Source organism: Cricetulus griseus, chromosome 5 (assembly GCF_003668045.3).
Source record: "Cricetulus griseus strain 17A/GY chromosome 5, alternate assembly CriGri-PICRH-1.0, whole genome shotgun sequence".
In the NCBI taxonomy this organism is placed as follows: domain Eukaryota; kingdom Metazoa; phylum Chordata; class Mammalia; order Rodentia; family Cricetidae; genus Cricetulus; species Cricetulus griseus.
In genome coordinates, this window is record NC_048598.1 from 155,258,833 (window position 1) to 155,274,051 (window position 15,219).

The 15,219-nt window shown below is 34.8% G+C and overlaps 1 protein-coding gene across 5 annotated transcripts in view; it reads left to right on the forward strand.

Annotated features, from left to right (window-relative positions):
• Nova1 (NOVA alternative splicing regulator 1) overlaps positions 1–15,219 on the forward strand; it is a 124,775-nt gene that overhangs the window by 47,893 nt on the left and 61,663 nt on the right. The window contains exon 2 of one of the 5 annotated variants that reach the window (XM_027419781.2): positions 8,935–9,036. The exons of the other annotated variants lie outside the window; for them this stretch is intronic. The gene's annotated coding sequence lies outside the window, so the exon portion shown is untranslated. The remainder of the gene's footprint in view (positions 1–8,934; positions 9,037–15,219) is intronic. 5 annotated transcript variants of the gene reach the window in all.

Consider the following 15,219-nt stretch of genomic DNA (forward strand, 5'->3'; position numbering starts at 1 on the left):
AACTACTCCTGGGCATGAGATCTACCCTGGAGTGTGGTCCATATACCCCATGACACTTCATTGGAGAAAATTGATTTTCCCTTTGATGGTGGATTCTACTTTTTAATGTAGCTTCCTGTTTACTTCACAATATTGTAGATTTAATAGTTACTTTTGTAAAGGAATGGTATGTTAAAATTATAAAAGTAACTTAGGAATGTCAGTAGGAATACTAAGCAGATGCAAGAGTATGAATGAATCCACACAAATAAAACAATGATAAGACTGCTTTAATGTAGAAAACTATATATCATTATATTGTACTGTTACTTAACTTGTAAAGTACTATACATAAAATAAGGTTAAAAATGAAAATTAAAAATCAAATATTGCAGTGTCTTTTTCATGATCCCTATTGTGTTTATCACTAAAAGCTAATATTACCACAATTGACATTTAGATTTTGTCTCATTTTATTCTATAAAATTTTATCTCTTAATAGTCAGACTAGAACAACCATATATTTTTGAGATTACTATATAATTACATTTTCCTCTTCCCTTTCATCTCTCCCAGCACCCCTTTATAATCCTTCCAACTTTCCTTCAAAGCCATGCCATCTTTTTGCATTAATTGTTATTACATGAAGATATGAATATATATGTAATATAGTTTTCTAAATACTATCTGCTCAGTCCATATAATATTACTTGTATGTGTTATTCCATGGCAGACCATTTGGACCTAATGATGTGCTTCTCCCTAGCAGTCAGGATGTCTGAAAACTCCACAAGGAATCTATTAACTATTTTACTAAAAAGCAAATACTTATATTACATGAAATTTTTAGTATAAATATGCGTATGTAATTTTAATGAACTTTTGTCATCTGAACTGATGGTGCTCTCTCCAAGAGCCAAAGATTACCTAACAAAAATCCCAGTACCAAACTTGAGAAGTCATCTTTTGAGTTTCTGGTCAAGGTTGTTCACACTAAAACATATGGCCTTTTGCTGTTGCACTTGTTTGCTTGCTTCCCAGAGGTGGAAGGTAAGTCCTTAATGCTGAAGAAACCATGCATTTCAGACCCAGGACCCAGAGACCTCTGAGCTGGAACTGACCTAAACACTTCTTCTCTGAGGACTAGTTTTCTAACCAGAAGATATAGTGCAAGTTTTCAAAGGAGGAAAGCTACCAACAGTCCTACCCAGCTATGATGCCTATGAACCATATCAACAACCATCATGGCTCAGTATCCCTAATGGTGCACTTGTGGTACACATACTTTGGCTGTAACCAACAGGTCTCTTAATGGATTCCAAACACACTGAACAAGAGCAAAAATATACCTGGAAACCTAGCTGACTACTCAGTGCTGAATTTGTGGTTTTTGGAGGAGAGTCCACAGTGTCTAATTTACTCAACCAGCATAATCCCTAACAATCTATAAACATTTTTCCTCATAGACACAGATAAGTGTAGTCTTCTTCCCTCTTAAATGAAATTTCTCTTTGCAACCAAGACCACGTCTATAAACCACAACCATCAAAATCCCAGTGGATACATCTTCAAAAACATTCCAACCTCAAAGGTTAGGGAACACTGTGAGAGTTTAAGATAGAGTGGTTGTAAGGGGTAGAGCATCAGGGAGTTTATTGTCTCCTTGTAGTGTCAGAAGATACACCCATAAAGTCTCACCAATGTGAATGCCTAAATGTGATCTGGACAAGGATGACGACAATGAACATGCCAAAGTGGAGTTTGAAAAGCCCACAGGGCCTCCACCCCAAACAAGATTATGCGTAGTTGAGGAAGGCTAGAAGCTGATAAATATATATATATATATATATATATATATATATATAATATATATTATATATGTTTGGGATATATACAAACCTTGGCAAAATGTCTAGAATAGTTCTCTTACTCCTGCTTCTTCAGCTGTTCCCTAAGCCCCAAGTCTGCACTCCAAGGTGCAGTTGTCATAGAGGAGATATGTCATAGAGATGTGATTAACTCAAATCCATGTTTTAGGACTCTCTGTTTCTATTGCATATTCTGTGTGTATAAGTGTAGAAGAGTGCACATATACACGTACACCATGAGCTGCTGTTTCAAGTTTGCATTTACTGTTAATATATATTTAAGATTCCCCTCTTACTTTTAAAGGCATGCTGGTTAATTTCTTTTATCACTGTATTAGATAACAATCATGGGTGGGACTACACTATGTTAAGGAACAGTTGTATTTCCAAGTTGGAAAAATTGTGAATAAACTGATGTAGACTTTTGGTGTAGGTTTTCATGTAAGTTTTCAGCTATGTTTAGTAAACAGTGAGCATGGTTGCTGTATCATAACAGTATATTTAATTCAAAGCAGACATAGTCATTCAGGTCTGTCATCTCAGTACTTGGGATACTGGATAAGGACAACTGCAATGAATTTGAGGTCAATCCAGGCTGTGTAGTTTTAGGCCAACCTGAACTATAGAATAAGACCGTATTAAACATCAACAAACCTAGCTTGGTTTACTTTGTAATAAATTCCCCAACTGTTTTCCATATTTTGTATTGCCATTGTCAGTGAAAAAAGTTTCCCATATTGCTCTGCATCTTTGTCCATGTCCGATATCATTGGTGTTATGAGTTGTGGCCATTAAAAAAGATGTGTAGTGGCATACTATTGTTTTAATTGCAATTCCCCAATGAGATACTGATGCAGATTGAGTGTCCCAACACCCCCCCCCCACTCCACCTCCACCATTCATGTGTAGGAAGGCATGACTTCTACTACCTTGGTGATCTAATTTAGAGATAAGATTTGCACAGACATATAATCAAGTAAACATGAGCTCTTAACAGTGTTTCTTATTCATTGTGACTATTATCCTTACCAAAGGGAAAATTCGCATATAAAAACATGTAGAGAGGACATGAGGACATGAAGACTGTGGTCTCTAACCACTCAGAAAACTCTGAGGATGAATCATCCTGCCAACACTTTGATTCCACCTTTTAATCTGTAGAACTATGATATGAGCATTTCTGTTTCGTGAGTCATCATTGTCTTCTAGTTAACCCTAGGAAAGTAGTAGACAGGTGATATAAGGTTCTTTTCCTGTTTAATTCCATCCATTTTTCTTTTTGATGAGAAATCTGTTCAGATATTTTCTCTATTATAAATTTGGATGTTTTCTAATCATTGAATTTTTCAAATTTTTGCATATTACAGACAATAGTCCTCAATGAGATGCAAATTTTTAAGATATTCTCTCTCCATCTCTGATTAATCTTTTCATTCCGATGGTGTTTTCCTCAGAGTAGAAGAGTTGTCTTCATAGAATTTAGCTATCAATCTTCCTTAATAAGATTAGCCTTGTATCTAAAAATTATTGTCAATCTCACAATTATCTAAATTTTCTTCTTTGTTTTCTTGTATGGTTTTATAAGTAACAGTGAGGAACTTAGTCTTTGATTCATTTGAGTTAATGTTTTGTGAAAGATTTATGGCCTATATGTGGATTGACTTGTTAAAGAGTCATTCCTTCACTGCATTTCCTTTATTGTTTTGTTAAAAGTAATTGACTGTGTTTACGTTGGTTTATGTTTGGTCACTTTTTTTCTTCCTTCTTTCCTTCCTTCCTTCCTTCCTTCCTTTTTTTCTTTCTTTCTTTCTTTCTTCCTTTTTTCTTTCTTTTCTTGTTGTTGTTATTGATCAGTTTACCTCTTTTTCAGCGGTACCAGACTGGCTTGATTATTGTAACTTTCTAAACATCTTCAAGTGGGAGAGCATCAGTCCTTCAAACTCATTCTTTCCCTCACATTTATGCTCACTTTCCTTTCCTTATTCTAGAGTATGCTTTATCTACAGTCTCCTGAGTTGTTGTCTTCAAGTTTTACTTCTTAGGTTTCCTGTTTTGTTCACAAAGCCAAGGATGGAGCTCAGGGCAGTGACCATGCTGGGCAAATGCTCTGCCATTGATGTGCATATTCAGCCTTCACTTTTCAGTAGCTATAAAACCAAAGATTCTCTACAAATCTGCAAAATGATTGCATTTATATGATTTTAATCACTTACAATTCCTGGTAAAATTTTTACAGATTTTCAATTATTTTGATAATTAAAATAAATTATAAACTTCTTAAAATTACATTTATATATTGTGTGGTGACATGTGCTTGTCATTGCATATACCATGTGGATGTCAGAGAACATATTGTAGGAGTTGGTTCTTTCTTGGACCTCTAACTCAGGCCATCTCACCTTAAAGTTCCTTAATCTGTTGAGCCCTCTCACTGGTCCATAGTTCTCTGGTTTCTATATGAAGAAAAGCTTGAAGCATTTTCCTATATGCCCCACATTTAGGACAATTGCTGGATATTGTTCAGAATAAACAATAAGGTGATGCTGATATTTGGCCTAGTACCCTGGGATATTCTAGGAAAATGATCAGTGACAGTCACTTGGTAGCTCCTTATGGACAATAATTTCATAAACAGTACTGGCTAGGGTGAGGCATAACAGGAGAGTACAAACTTGCCATTTTTTGCCTTCAGCATGAGCGTTGGTTACCGTTAAGCACTCCAGGGTTTATTAGTTCCTTACCCTTGACATTTTAGAAGGTCTGTGTAGTCTGCACAACCTCACAGTCAGTTTATAGCATACTCTCCCATGTTCTCAATGCTGTGTAGATGTGGACTGTCCAAAGATGTGGCAACAGAAGAGTTCCATGTGAAGTCCTTCATTGTGATTGCTTCTGCAAGTAGAAAATGAGCTAACTCATTGCCACTTCTGTCACTGGATGGGCACATGGGGAACTGAGGTGAAAGGGAAAGGCTTACATATTTGAGATCTTTGTTGTTACCTTTCTTCTCTCTCTGCTGCCATACCTTGCTTGCACTATTGGTTCCCCTACATTTCTTGAAGCCTGAGAAACAATTGCTAGCTCACTAATATACATATTTACAAAAATATTTTGTAGGGTCAGTTTGCTTGGGTTCTTATACCATTTAGTTTTAGGTTATTCTTCTCTATCCTTTCTGTATGATTCTGTAATGTGTATAACCTCTGGGTCATACTGTTCCTTTTTATTGAAATCAAGTTAGTTTATTCTAGCTTGTCTTCCAGTTGCGGGTCTTTTTCATGTTTTCAGATGGATGCAGAGGGAAGAAATAGGTTTGAGATAATAAGCAAATCTAGCAAGCAGAAGTCTAACTACAGCAACCTTCTCTTGGCTTTTTAGAACTCTACTTGACTATTTTCACATGGTGTCACTGTACGTCTCAGTTGGTTCAGAGGAGTAATTTTCTCATGATTAATGACAGGTATTTAGAGACTCATTCTGCAATACCAGGAGCTGAGGAATGGCCACTTGTGTAAGTGAGGGAAGGCTGTGGTTCTGGCAGGAGGTTCCCACCTATCATATCACACCATTTTGCTGGTCTTCCTGGCAGTTCCATTCTTGCTTGGTCCAATGAAATATATTCTATCACTTAATCATGCTTAATCTTCATCCTGCTTGCAGGGTTTTTATGCCAAGGAGTTGGTTACTGAGTTTGAAATGCTTATTTCCTTGGTCTTCTCTGAGCACCCTGTCAACAGTATATGTGCCATCTTGTTTCCATAGCTTGTGTTTGTTTTGAGTTTATACACGATTTCCAATCATTGACTGAATTTTGTATTTAATGGCTTGATATTTCTTTAATTAGCATATACCTTTTGGGATAGCTGACTCTTTGCTTAACTGCTTTACTCAGTCTATAGCTTGGTACCTGAAACAGAGGAAACTGTTTGGTTGTGAATGAATCATTTCTTTTAGACTCGATCTACAGAAAATACCTTATTCATTGACTTCAGAAAATACCTTTGACTTACTCATCCAGAGAGTTACATAGTATATTACTTAATGTTTGTTTGTTTTATAGTACATTGCTGGCTTTGAACCCATGTCCTTAAACAAGCTAGTCAAGCCTATACCATTATGCTAGATTTTAAACCTATAAGTTTTATTTTGAAAACCCTTTTTAGTATTCTTTAGTATTCTAAAAACATATGCTCCTATAGTCACTTCCTCAGTTGCATTATCCATATCTCTAATTTAATTTTCAAAATGGTGTTAGAGTGCATTTCACAGACTGCTTACTCACAAGCCCTTCTTAGAGGAAAATATTCTATAATCTCATAACATACTCGGGCCTGTCACATCCTTGTCCTTACAGGTTCCTGCATTTGTATTCTCCGCTCATCCATTCTGGGGCAGATTCTGAATTCTGCCCCTGTCATCGGTGCCTTCACCTAAACCTCTGTTTCTCCTGGTGGATTTTTTTTTTTTTACTTAAAATAAAAAATAATTTTAAAAAGTTTTCCAAGATTGCAAAAAAAAAAACCCTCTCTCCTGTTGTATACATATTTAACCATTATTGTAAGAAATCTGTAGAAAGGTTTCTTTGCATTTTCATTACATTGTCATCTCCAATAACAAAGGTGTTGCTCACTGAGTATCCTAATACATGGTGAGATATATCTTTCCGTTTCTTGTCTTTGGAGCATGTCTCACTTTAAAAAGTACCACACACACTCTTCTATGATATTATAGAGCATTTTGAGTTCATTTTCAGGACAAAATGTACCTGCTTGTGGCAGTTGAAAGGCTCTTTCTTTAAAAGCATGTGGACTCTTGAATCTGTATTATATTTTATATTCAGAAAACTGCATTCCTAAAGATTTGGGAAAATAATTTTTAAAAACCAAGGCATTAATAGAATTATCTTTGCCAAAATGTAATCTCTTGCTGCATTTTTACTCATTTAATGGCTTTTTAATACTCATGTATGATGAAAAAGGAAAGAGTGATAAAGAAGGTGAAATAAATTATTTTATATAAACAATTGCAGCCAAATTTTTCAGAACTGACATTGTCGAAAGTGTAGTGTAAGAGGCAATCCAGTATAACATAGCACTGGGCAATGCAGACCAATGGAATCAGTAGCCTCAGCTTACCTTTGGTAGTTTTGTAATTTCAAGTAATTGTTGAAGTGTATGGCTTGTGATGGAAAGTAACATTGTGTAGCAGTAGATGAATATGGGGCACTGTAAAGAACCTCTGCTAACTGGAGCTGGCTCTTTGAAGGTTACTAGTCACTGCCAGTGATAGTAAGCCTCATGCAGGGTTTTCACTGTTACTGTAAAACATCACTATAAATGGATATTCTTCATTTCGTTTGAGAAGCATCGGCTACTTAGACTTACCCATTTAATTTACAAAGATTACTTCTGCTTATTCCATTGAATTTCTTAAATCACTCATTAGTAATTCCTCGAAATTCATGAGGGACATTGGAGAACATGTTGAGAACCTTCTAAAAATCTCTATGATCCATTTCCCAAGGAAGAATCTAGGGACTCACATGTCTTTATTTCAGTGTGTAATTTCACAGAATTTCTAGCTTCTGTATACCTTATATATGAAAAATAGGAATGCCTGATCCCTGTTTTGTAAATGAAGAGACCAACGAACTCTACTGTTTCTCCTTTACCACATGTTGCCCCTAAAATGAAATGATGCTTATTCGTACTGTGCGTTTTATTTAAATAATAATTTAAAGTTTTATTTAAATAATGTCACCTGAATTTTGACATATTGATCAGTTCTTTAGTTTAGTTTAGTGTTCCGTATATCTTAGGAACACACATTGACAAAGGCTGAGGCATACATACCATAACTGCTATGTTAAAAGTGTTAAGACATTCAAATAAGTGGCTCTATAAGAGAAGAGAATGAAATATAAAATATTATTACAAGTACAAAACATTATTACTATCTCCCTCTACATATCTGTTTAGGCCTGCAATTAATTACTCCTAATTGCCACTTTTAGTCATATTTTTGAAATAAATATTATCATTTATATAACATAAAATAAATAAGAAGATAGAGCATGATTCCAAATAAATATTTTTAAATTTTAAGCAAAACAATTAAGCAAAATAATGTGACCTGTATAGGAAAAGTATAAACTTAGAAGTGGTAGCAGAGATGGGAAATGAGGATGCCCCTTCACCCTGAAGGAGAAGTGGGATTTTGGCAAGACTAGTTTTCTTTTCTCTCTGACTCCAACAAATCGGAGTTGTGTGTCAGAGTATTAGTGTAGTAAATTCAAAGAGCAGTAATAAATTTTCGTATTAATCAACCGAAGTCATCTTACTCTTAATTAACTCAGACTTTAACATGTCTGAGAATAATGAATGTTTCTAGATTGTAATCTGGCTTAACTTTGAAGAAAGACAGTTACCCTGTTTATGAGATCTCCTTAAAATTCCATAATTTGAAATATAAATTGTCACCAGAAGTTGATAACTAGCCATTTCATTAAAAATTTAAAAAGAAAGTAAGTTAGAATTTTGTAATTAGCCTATTTTTTTTGTATTTCTCCTTTGATATATTTGTGTAGCTTGGCTTCAAGTTTGGTCACACAACCTGTTTTGGATCCCCTGCTGCCCTTGATTTGTGATCTTAAAACACCAAAACCCAGTGAACTACTTGACCAGTAAAGCCTGATCCTGCATATATTTCCTTCTTTAAGATGGATTCCTTTTGAAATAATGTCAGAAATGAATATATGGTTGGGTTTATTTGTCACCATGTTTTATATCTATATTTGGTTTATACTTGTGTTGTGAATCGAACAGCTGTATCCTGCACCTTGCAGTCATTCTTAACATCCAGCCTTTAAATGAATGGCCGTCATCCGTGTAGGTCTCTTGTGACTGAGTGATGTATTCTGTTTCGCTGTGGCAGTTTCCACACAGTCGCTTTCGTTCTGAAATATGTTCATTTTCTATAGTACTTTTCACCCCTGTATGTATGTACAGGAATCACTTCACCCACCACCGAATTGCAGCCACTGCTGGGGTGGAACGCAGCAACTGTTTAACAGCGCACTTTCCCCTAGGTGCCGAGAGCTGCAGAAGAAATTGTGCATGGGCCTGTACAGAAGGTATTTCTCCACTGTGCCATCTGCAGAGTGACACTGACTAGGAGTACTACATAGACTGTAAGTTTCTTGTGTACCCGCCATAGACTGGAAAACTCAGTAAGAAAGAGTAACAGATAGCTCGGAAACGTCCTTGAAAAATCTGTGGAGGTCAGGTAAACTTACTGCTTCTCTCCCTGACTCTAAATGTGATTTGTGATGGTTACCTAGTTGAATACCACATAGACTGATGTACCACTCTTTTGAAATTAAACTTTCATGAAAAACAAGAGACACTAAAATTTTTTTTTGGTAAATTCTTCACAACATAAAATCTGAAGGAATCAGTCCTGTTTAAGGTTTTAAGTGTCCAGAGCCTTCAGAAGGCAATGGAGCCATGCTTTTAGGGTTGGCCATCAGCCATGTTGTTAAGGTTGGTCATCAGCATTACAGGAGATCTTCCTCAGTCTTGACAGCAGAGGCCTGAGGGTTAGCACTGATGCTGCCTCTGGTGAGAGTTTTGAAACACCACTAGTGGGTGATGAATTTAGTTGGGTTAATATATAAAGACCAACTTTGAACTTAAAAAAAATGTTTTGGATTCTGGTATGGGAGAAAGGAAGCAGTTAAATATTAAAACACAATATATTTTGGTCTCTGTCTCCCATTTATTTAATGATTTTTGTTGATATAACCAATTTTAAAATAGTACTTCCTATAGTATTAGTAGTTTGGAAAATGTATTCTTCTTATTATAAAGAATTTATTAAAAAGTTTTATTTTTTGATAAGAGTCTTCAAAAAATTACCAAAGACTCAGTCCAGCAGTGGTAGTACACACCTTAATCCCAGAACCCAGAGACAGAGGCAGGTAGATCTCTATGAGTTCAAGGATAGCCTGATCTACATAGTAAGTTTCAGGACATCCAGAGCTATATAGTCAAACTTTGTTTTAAAAACAAGTTTTGTTTGTGTTGTTCTACTATCTGTATAGATGTATTCATTTACTAATTTTACTATTTTAGGTTTTATTATTTGTTTATTTTGGTCTTTAATTCAGTAGTGTCATTTGCCTTTTGTTTATTTTCATTATTTATTTTTGGAGAGCCTTTAAGCATTTCTATGTAAAAAAAAGTAGGGCCCCTCTATCTTTCTAAAATCTTAATCACAAATCCCATATTGTCACTTGGTTCAAATACATATCCTTTATGAAATGTAGATTGAATATACTTGTGCACACATCTGTGTCTTTAGATTCTTCCTCAAATACGAGTTAGGTTAATTTCAAAACAACATCTTTGTTTACTTGTATAATGAAGTAGGTAGAAGAAGATTTTTTTTACAGACCGTTTGGATATTTTTGTTGAACACAGGTAGAATTTCATGTATTGAAATTGGTACTTTATTTTATGTTTTGGTATGAATCTCCTCTAGTTAGGATAATGTGATGGCCAACAACTCAGTGTTGTGGGTGTTTTGTCAAAGGAAGACAATGGTTTTCCTTCAAGAGGCTTCCTACTATTTCTGATTTTGTAGTAGAAAAATAGTGTTAGGGAATGCAGTTTTTTAAAGTATGTGTAATACAATTCTCAACTTTTTAAATCAAATGAATTAGAAAAAAACAGACTTCATTCATATCCAGAGAGAAACTGTATTTCAATATTGCCAAAATGCCTTTCAATTTTTAACTCATTATTTGTGTAGACTTAAGATTTAATAAAAGGCCAGCTAAACTTAATATTTTAAACTTGTAGTGTAGATGTGTTAAAGTTTCTCTCTAGTAAGAAGGCAGAATCAGTTTATAAAATATTAAAATCGCTATCACTCTTGCATTTTCTAAATACAGGTAAATCCTAACTGTTGCTCAGTGTTTCTTTTCATTAGCACTGGAAGAAATAGCCATGTTTCATATATTATTTTGGTTTGGTTTTGTTCTTTAAAGGTCATCATCTGCATTTGTTTCATGTGATTGAATGTGTTCATAATTTTTCAGGCTACCTAAGTTTTATACTTAGTATGTGATATGTAAGCTTGACAACTGATTCTATTCAGTTTTGGGCCATGTGAATCTGACATTAAACTGTAGCTCTAATTTGTGCAATTTCATCAGGGGCTTTAGGTGGAGATTCATTGGGTTCATGCCTGTATTCCTTGAACTTAATGGAGATGCCCTGCTTGTGAAATTACAGCTAGCTGTGTTTTTCAGATGAGTTTGGAGCATTTGTTTAGTTATTAAGACATTATTGTCATACCATAGGATAAATGCTGACTGTATGTGGCTGTTCTACAGGAGAATGAGCTCCTCTAATTGTCTCTGAATGGCTACTACAACTGCAGTTGGGATTGTTATTTAATTAAGTCACTTCATTTTTGGGGATAGAAATAAATATTTGGATAAGAATAATTAAACCTTAATGAATATGTAAATCTATACTTTGTATTACACTTTCCTATTTGCAATAAGAAAATATGAAACAAATGCATAAATATGAAATTTTAACTTCTTAAATGATAGGTACTTAGACCCATGCCAGTAATATTCTGTCAACATCTGGCTATCGTGGGAAACTTAGAAAACTAATATTAAGTAATATTAGGATCAAAGTGATACTGATGAGAAAATAGAAGGCCCAAGATAGAAAACTTTGCAAGGTAGATTTTACGTACCTTAAATTATTTTAAAATCAAATATGTTTTAAATGATTTTAACCCATAATTTGAATTTTATATGCTATCAATCATTTCACAGATTATCTTTTGAGTTAGTAATGTATTTTACATTCATCCCAAACAGGTGTAAAAAGTATAGATATATGATATGTTTTAAAACCAGATATTTTTAAAAGACAAGTCATTGTATTTAATTAGGAGGTTAAGCCTTTCAGGATTTTTTTTTTCAGTGTCACAGAGGGATGACTTTGCTCTGTATTACTGTGTAGACAGTTATTTTTATAGTTCATGCTAAAATGGCCAGTATTTTAATCATTTCACTTAGGGAAGCTTTAACATGTTATATCCAATTTTTGTCATCCAAAAGATAATTCATTTTCAACAGGATAATTTATGCAGTTATAATTTAGGTATCTTACAAATGTTAAGGTTTTTGTTATTAATTGATTGATCCCATATAGTTTATCTCAAAGGAGATAAAAATTATACGTGACTACCCCAGTCTTTGAAATTATGCATCAACTAATTTCTGCTTATTTTTGTGAATGTGGCAATATTTTCATTATACACTTCATTAATTTGAAATTTTTGATATGCTTGTATAAAAAGCCACTTATGCCACAAACTTGATTATAATACTGAATTAGCAAACATTTATTGTTTCATTGATTTAAGGATAAAACTCGCCATGTGTCATGTTGATAATTGTGTGTAGATGTATATATTTGTGTGTGTGTGTGTGTGTGTGTGTGTGTGTGTGTGTGTGTGCTGCCTAATGTATTTTTGTAGTGCAATCTGGAATCCCAACTGTCATATGTAGCAACTAAATCAAGTGTAAATTGCTTAACAAGTTTAAGGCTTTTGTTTTGTTTTATTTTGACTGTTAATTGAGTATCATTACACCTACCTCACAGGGTTGTTGTGGGGAAAATAATAAACATACTTGAAAGAGTGCTTCGCATCTGCTACATGTGCAGTGTTTGAAAACTGTGTTGCTAAAACCTTAAATCTCCCCATCTCATTGTGTGGGAGATGAAATCCAAGTGCCTGTGACATCGCATGATGGGATCCTCCATAGATTTCGCCCTCATTCTTTGCTTCCAGACTATGTGTGATTGATGTTGAAGTCTTAATAGTGTTGTGAAAAAACACAAGAACATTGTGTGTGTGTACTGTTTTAGTCCTTTGTTCATCTTTGATCTTCTTAACCACTGAATCACATCCTCTGCGCAGCCAATTCACACCTTAGTCATCATTGTCAGTTCTGCAGTAAGATGTCTCCTGGCTCTTCTTCATGCCATCTCTGTTTGTATGTGTGACCCCTCTACATGAACTTGTGCTTATTCCTACATTATTATTATTCCATGTAATAAATCATCCCTATATGGTTATTGTACATTTATTATAAAGCAACTTCAACTTTTGTGTTTGTAAAGTGGACTCCCAGCTCCATATAACCACATCAAGGTTCTAGCTGTGTACTAAGTCCGTCCACTTGCTATCATTGTGCATCATAATGAATCAGTTAAAGAAATGGACAACCCAAGGGTTTAAACCACAGTGGCTTGTTTCTTTCTTGTCATTATACCTACAGTTCCATTCTGATAATTAATCTTTTGTCTTCATAGTATACCATTCATGACGTTTATCTCATTTCCCATTTATTTGCTTTTCTCGTTTATTTGCTAGTCTTTCTGGCATTCTCTATTGGAAGTAAGAATGAACTTACCTGTGGTATATGTAGACTGGAAATCTACATAAAACCTGCAGTTGTTTCTTCAGCTTTGTCCCTTGATTTGATCTAATGTTTCCCTGCTTGTTGTATGTCTTAGTTTCTGTCTTCCTGTGACTTTTATTTTGGAGTTGTCTTGTTTCAATGGCAATCCTCTATGTAAGTTTTGAAGAGATTTTTTTTAAAAAGCCAGTACTAATTTTTTTATCACTTTTGCTAAATTACTCTTTTACAGTCTCATAAATGTGTGTAATGTGTTATTATTGTTTTCACCTTTGGCTCACTTATCTTCCTTCTACTCCTGTCACCCCCTTCCTCCCTACAGCTGTCTCCTACATCCATGTCTTTGTTTAGTTTGTAACTTACTGAGGTTGATCAGAGTATAATTTATAGTCTTATGATGAGGTATATGTGTCTTCGTATACTGCCCAAACCAGTCTCAAACTCTTGAGCTCAAGTTATCCCATTCTGCTGTGGGAAGCTTCTAACATTGCTTGTAAACAATTCTTTGCTCCACCAAATTAGAGGAAGTCTGTTCATTTCTAACACCCAGACACATGCTTTTACACCCTCATTATTTGCTACCCCTCTTTCCCTCCTGCCCTCTTCCTTTCTCTCTCCCTTTTCTCTTCTGCTCTTTGCTCTAATCTACCCTGGCTTTTTTCTAACCTTTCCCTACTCCTAATGAATTACCACCCCCATTGTACTACTTTAGGATACAAAACAAATTGAGTTTTCTTTCTATTTCTCAATGTATAAGCTCATGTCTTAGCATATATGTACTTCTATCTGTAAATGATGGACTAAAGACTTCCTGGACAGCTACCATACGATGCCCTGACACTTCTAGTCACTGGAACATAGTATTCTCAGCTTTGAGCTTTAGCCAAAACTAAGAATTCCTACTGAGTGTCCAGTTACTCCGGACTGGGGCCATAATAGGCAGCTTGATATTCTCCAAATGTACTTTCTTTTCTATCACTCCATGTCTTGTCATATGCCAGTGTGTCACTGGAGTGCCCTTGACCCTTTACTTCTAAATGCCTCAGTTAGTCTTCAGTTGGTCTTGACAATTAGAATGGATTTTTCTCTCTGCTGTGGTCTTAGAACCATGTTATTATATAATCAGTAGTTAGTCTTTTCCTTATGGCTAAATTGTATTTTTGAGACAGCCACTAAATTGCTAATCAGTGAATCACTCACTCACTGCTAGAGACTTTTATTAGTTTGGAATATTATTTGCTGAAATACTGATTCACTGTGAAAAGCTGAGGTTTTAATACATAAATTTTGTTGCATAATTAATGAGCCAGACCTTACTTGTATACTTCCTTTAAAAACTGAGAGGCAAGAACTAACTTTATGCCTGCTGGTTTTTTAACCCTGGGGATTATTCATCATTGCTTTTGGCAAATTTATTTTAGGTTTTAGTTCATGTAGTTAGTTTTCTCCCTCTACATTTGCATATTTTAAAAATATCCTAGCTCATGGGTTTAACAGTGACATTATCAATGAGTGGATTGTGAAGGTATTCCAAGTAACTTTGGTTATGTGTAAAAATAAATTGTCACATAGAGTATCATTGTTCTTTTTCTATTAATCAATTTTTCTTTAGTTTAAAATCCTTGATGGTTTCAGACTTTATTACTAGATATGATCAAAAATGACTGCATTTAGAAGGCCATTGGTCAATCTGAGGTCTACTTATGAGATAATAATCATAATAGGAATTAACTAGAGTTAGATTCTTTGAGAACAGAGTGTTGCTTTAATCAGACTTCATTTTTATTACTATTTTGCGTAGCTGCTAAAATAAATTGTCTCAGTTTGTAATGGAGCTCTAACCTTCTGCCATCCCCAGTT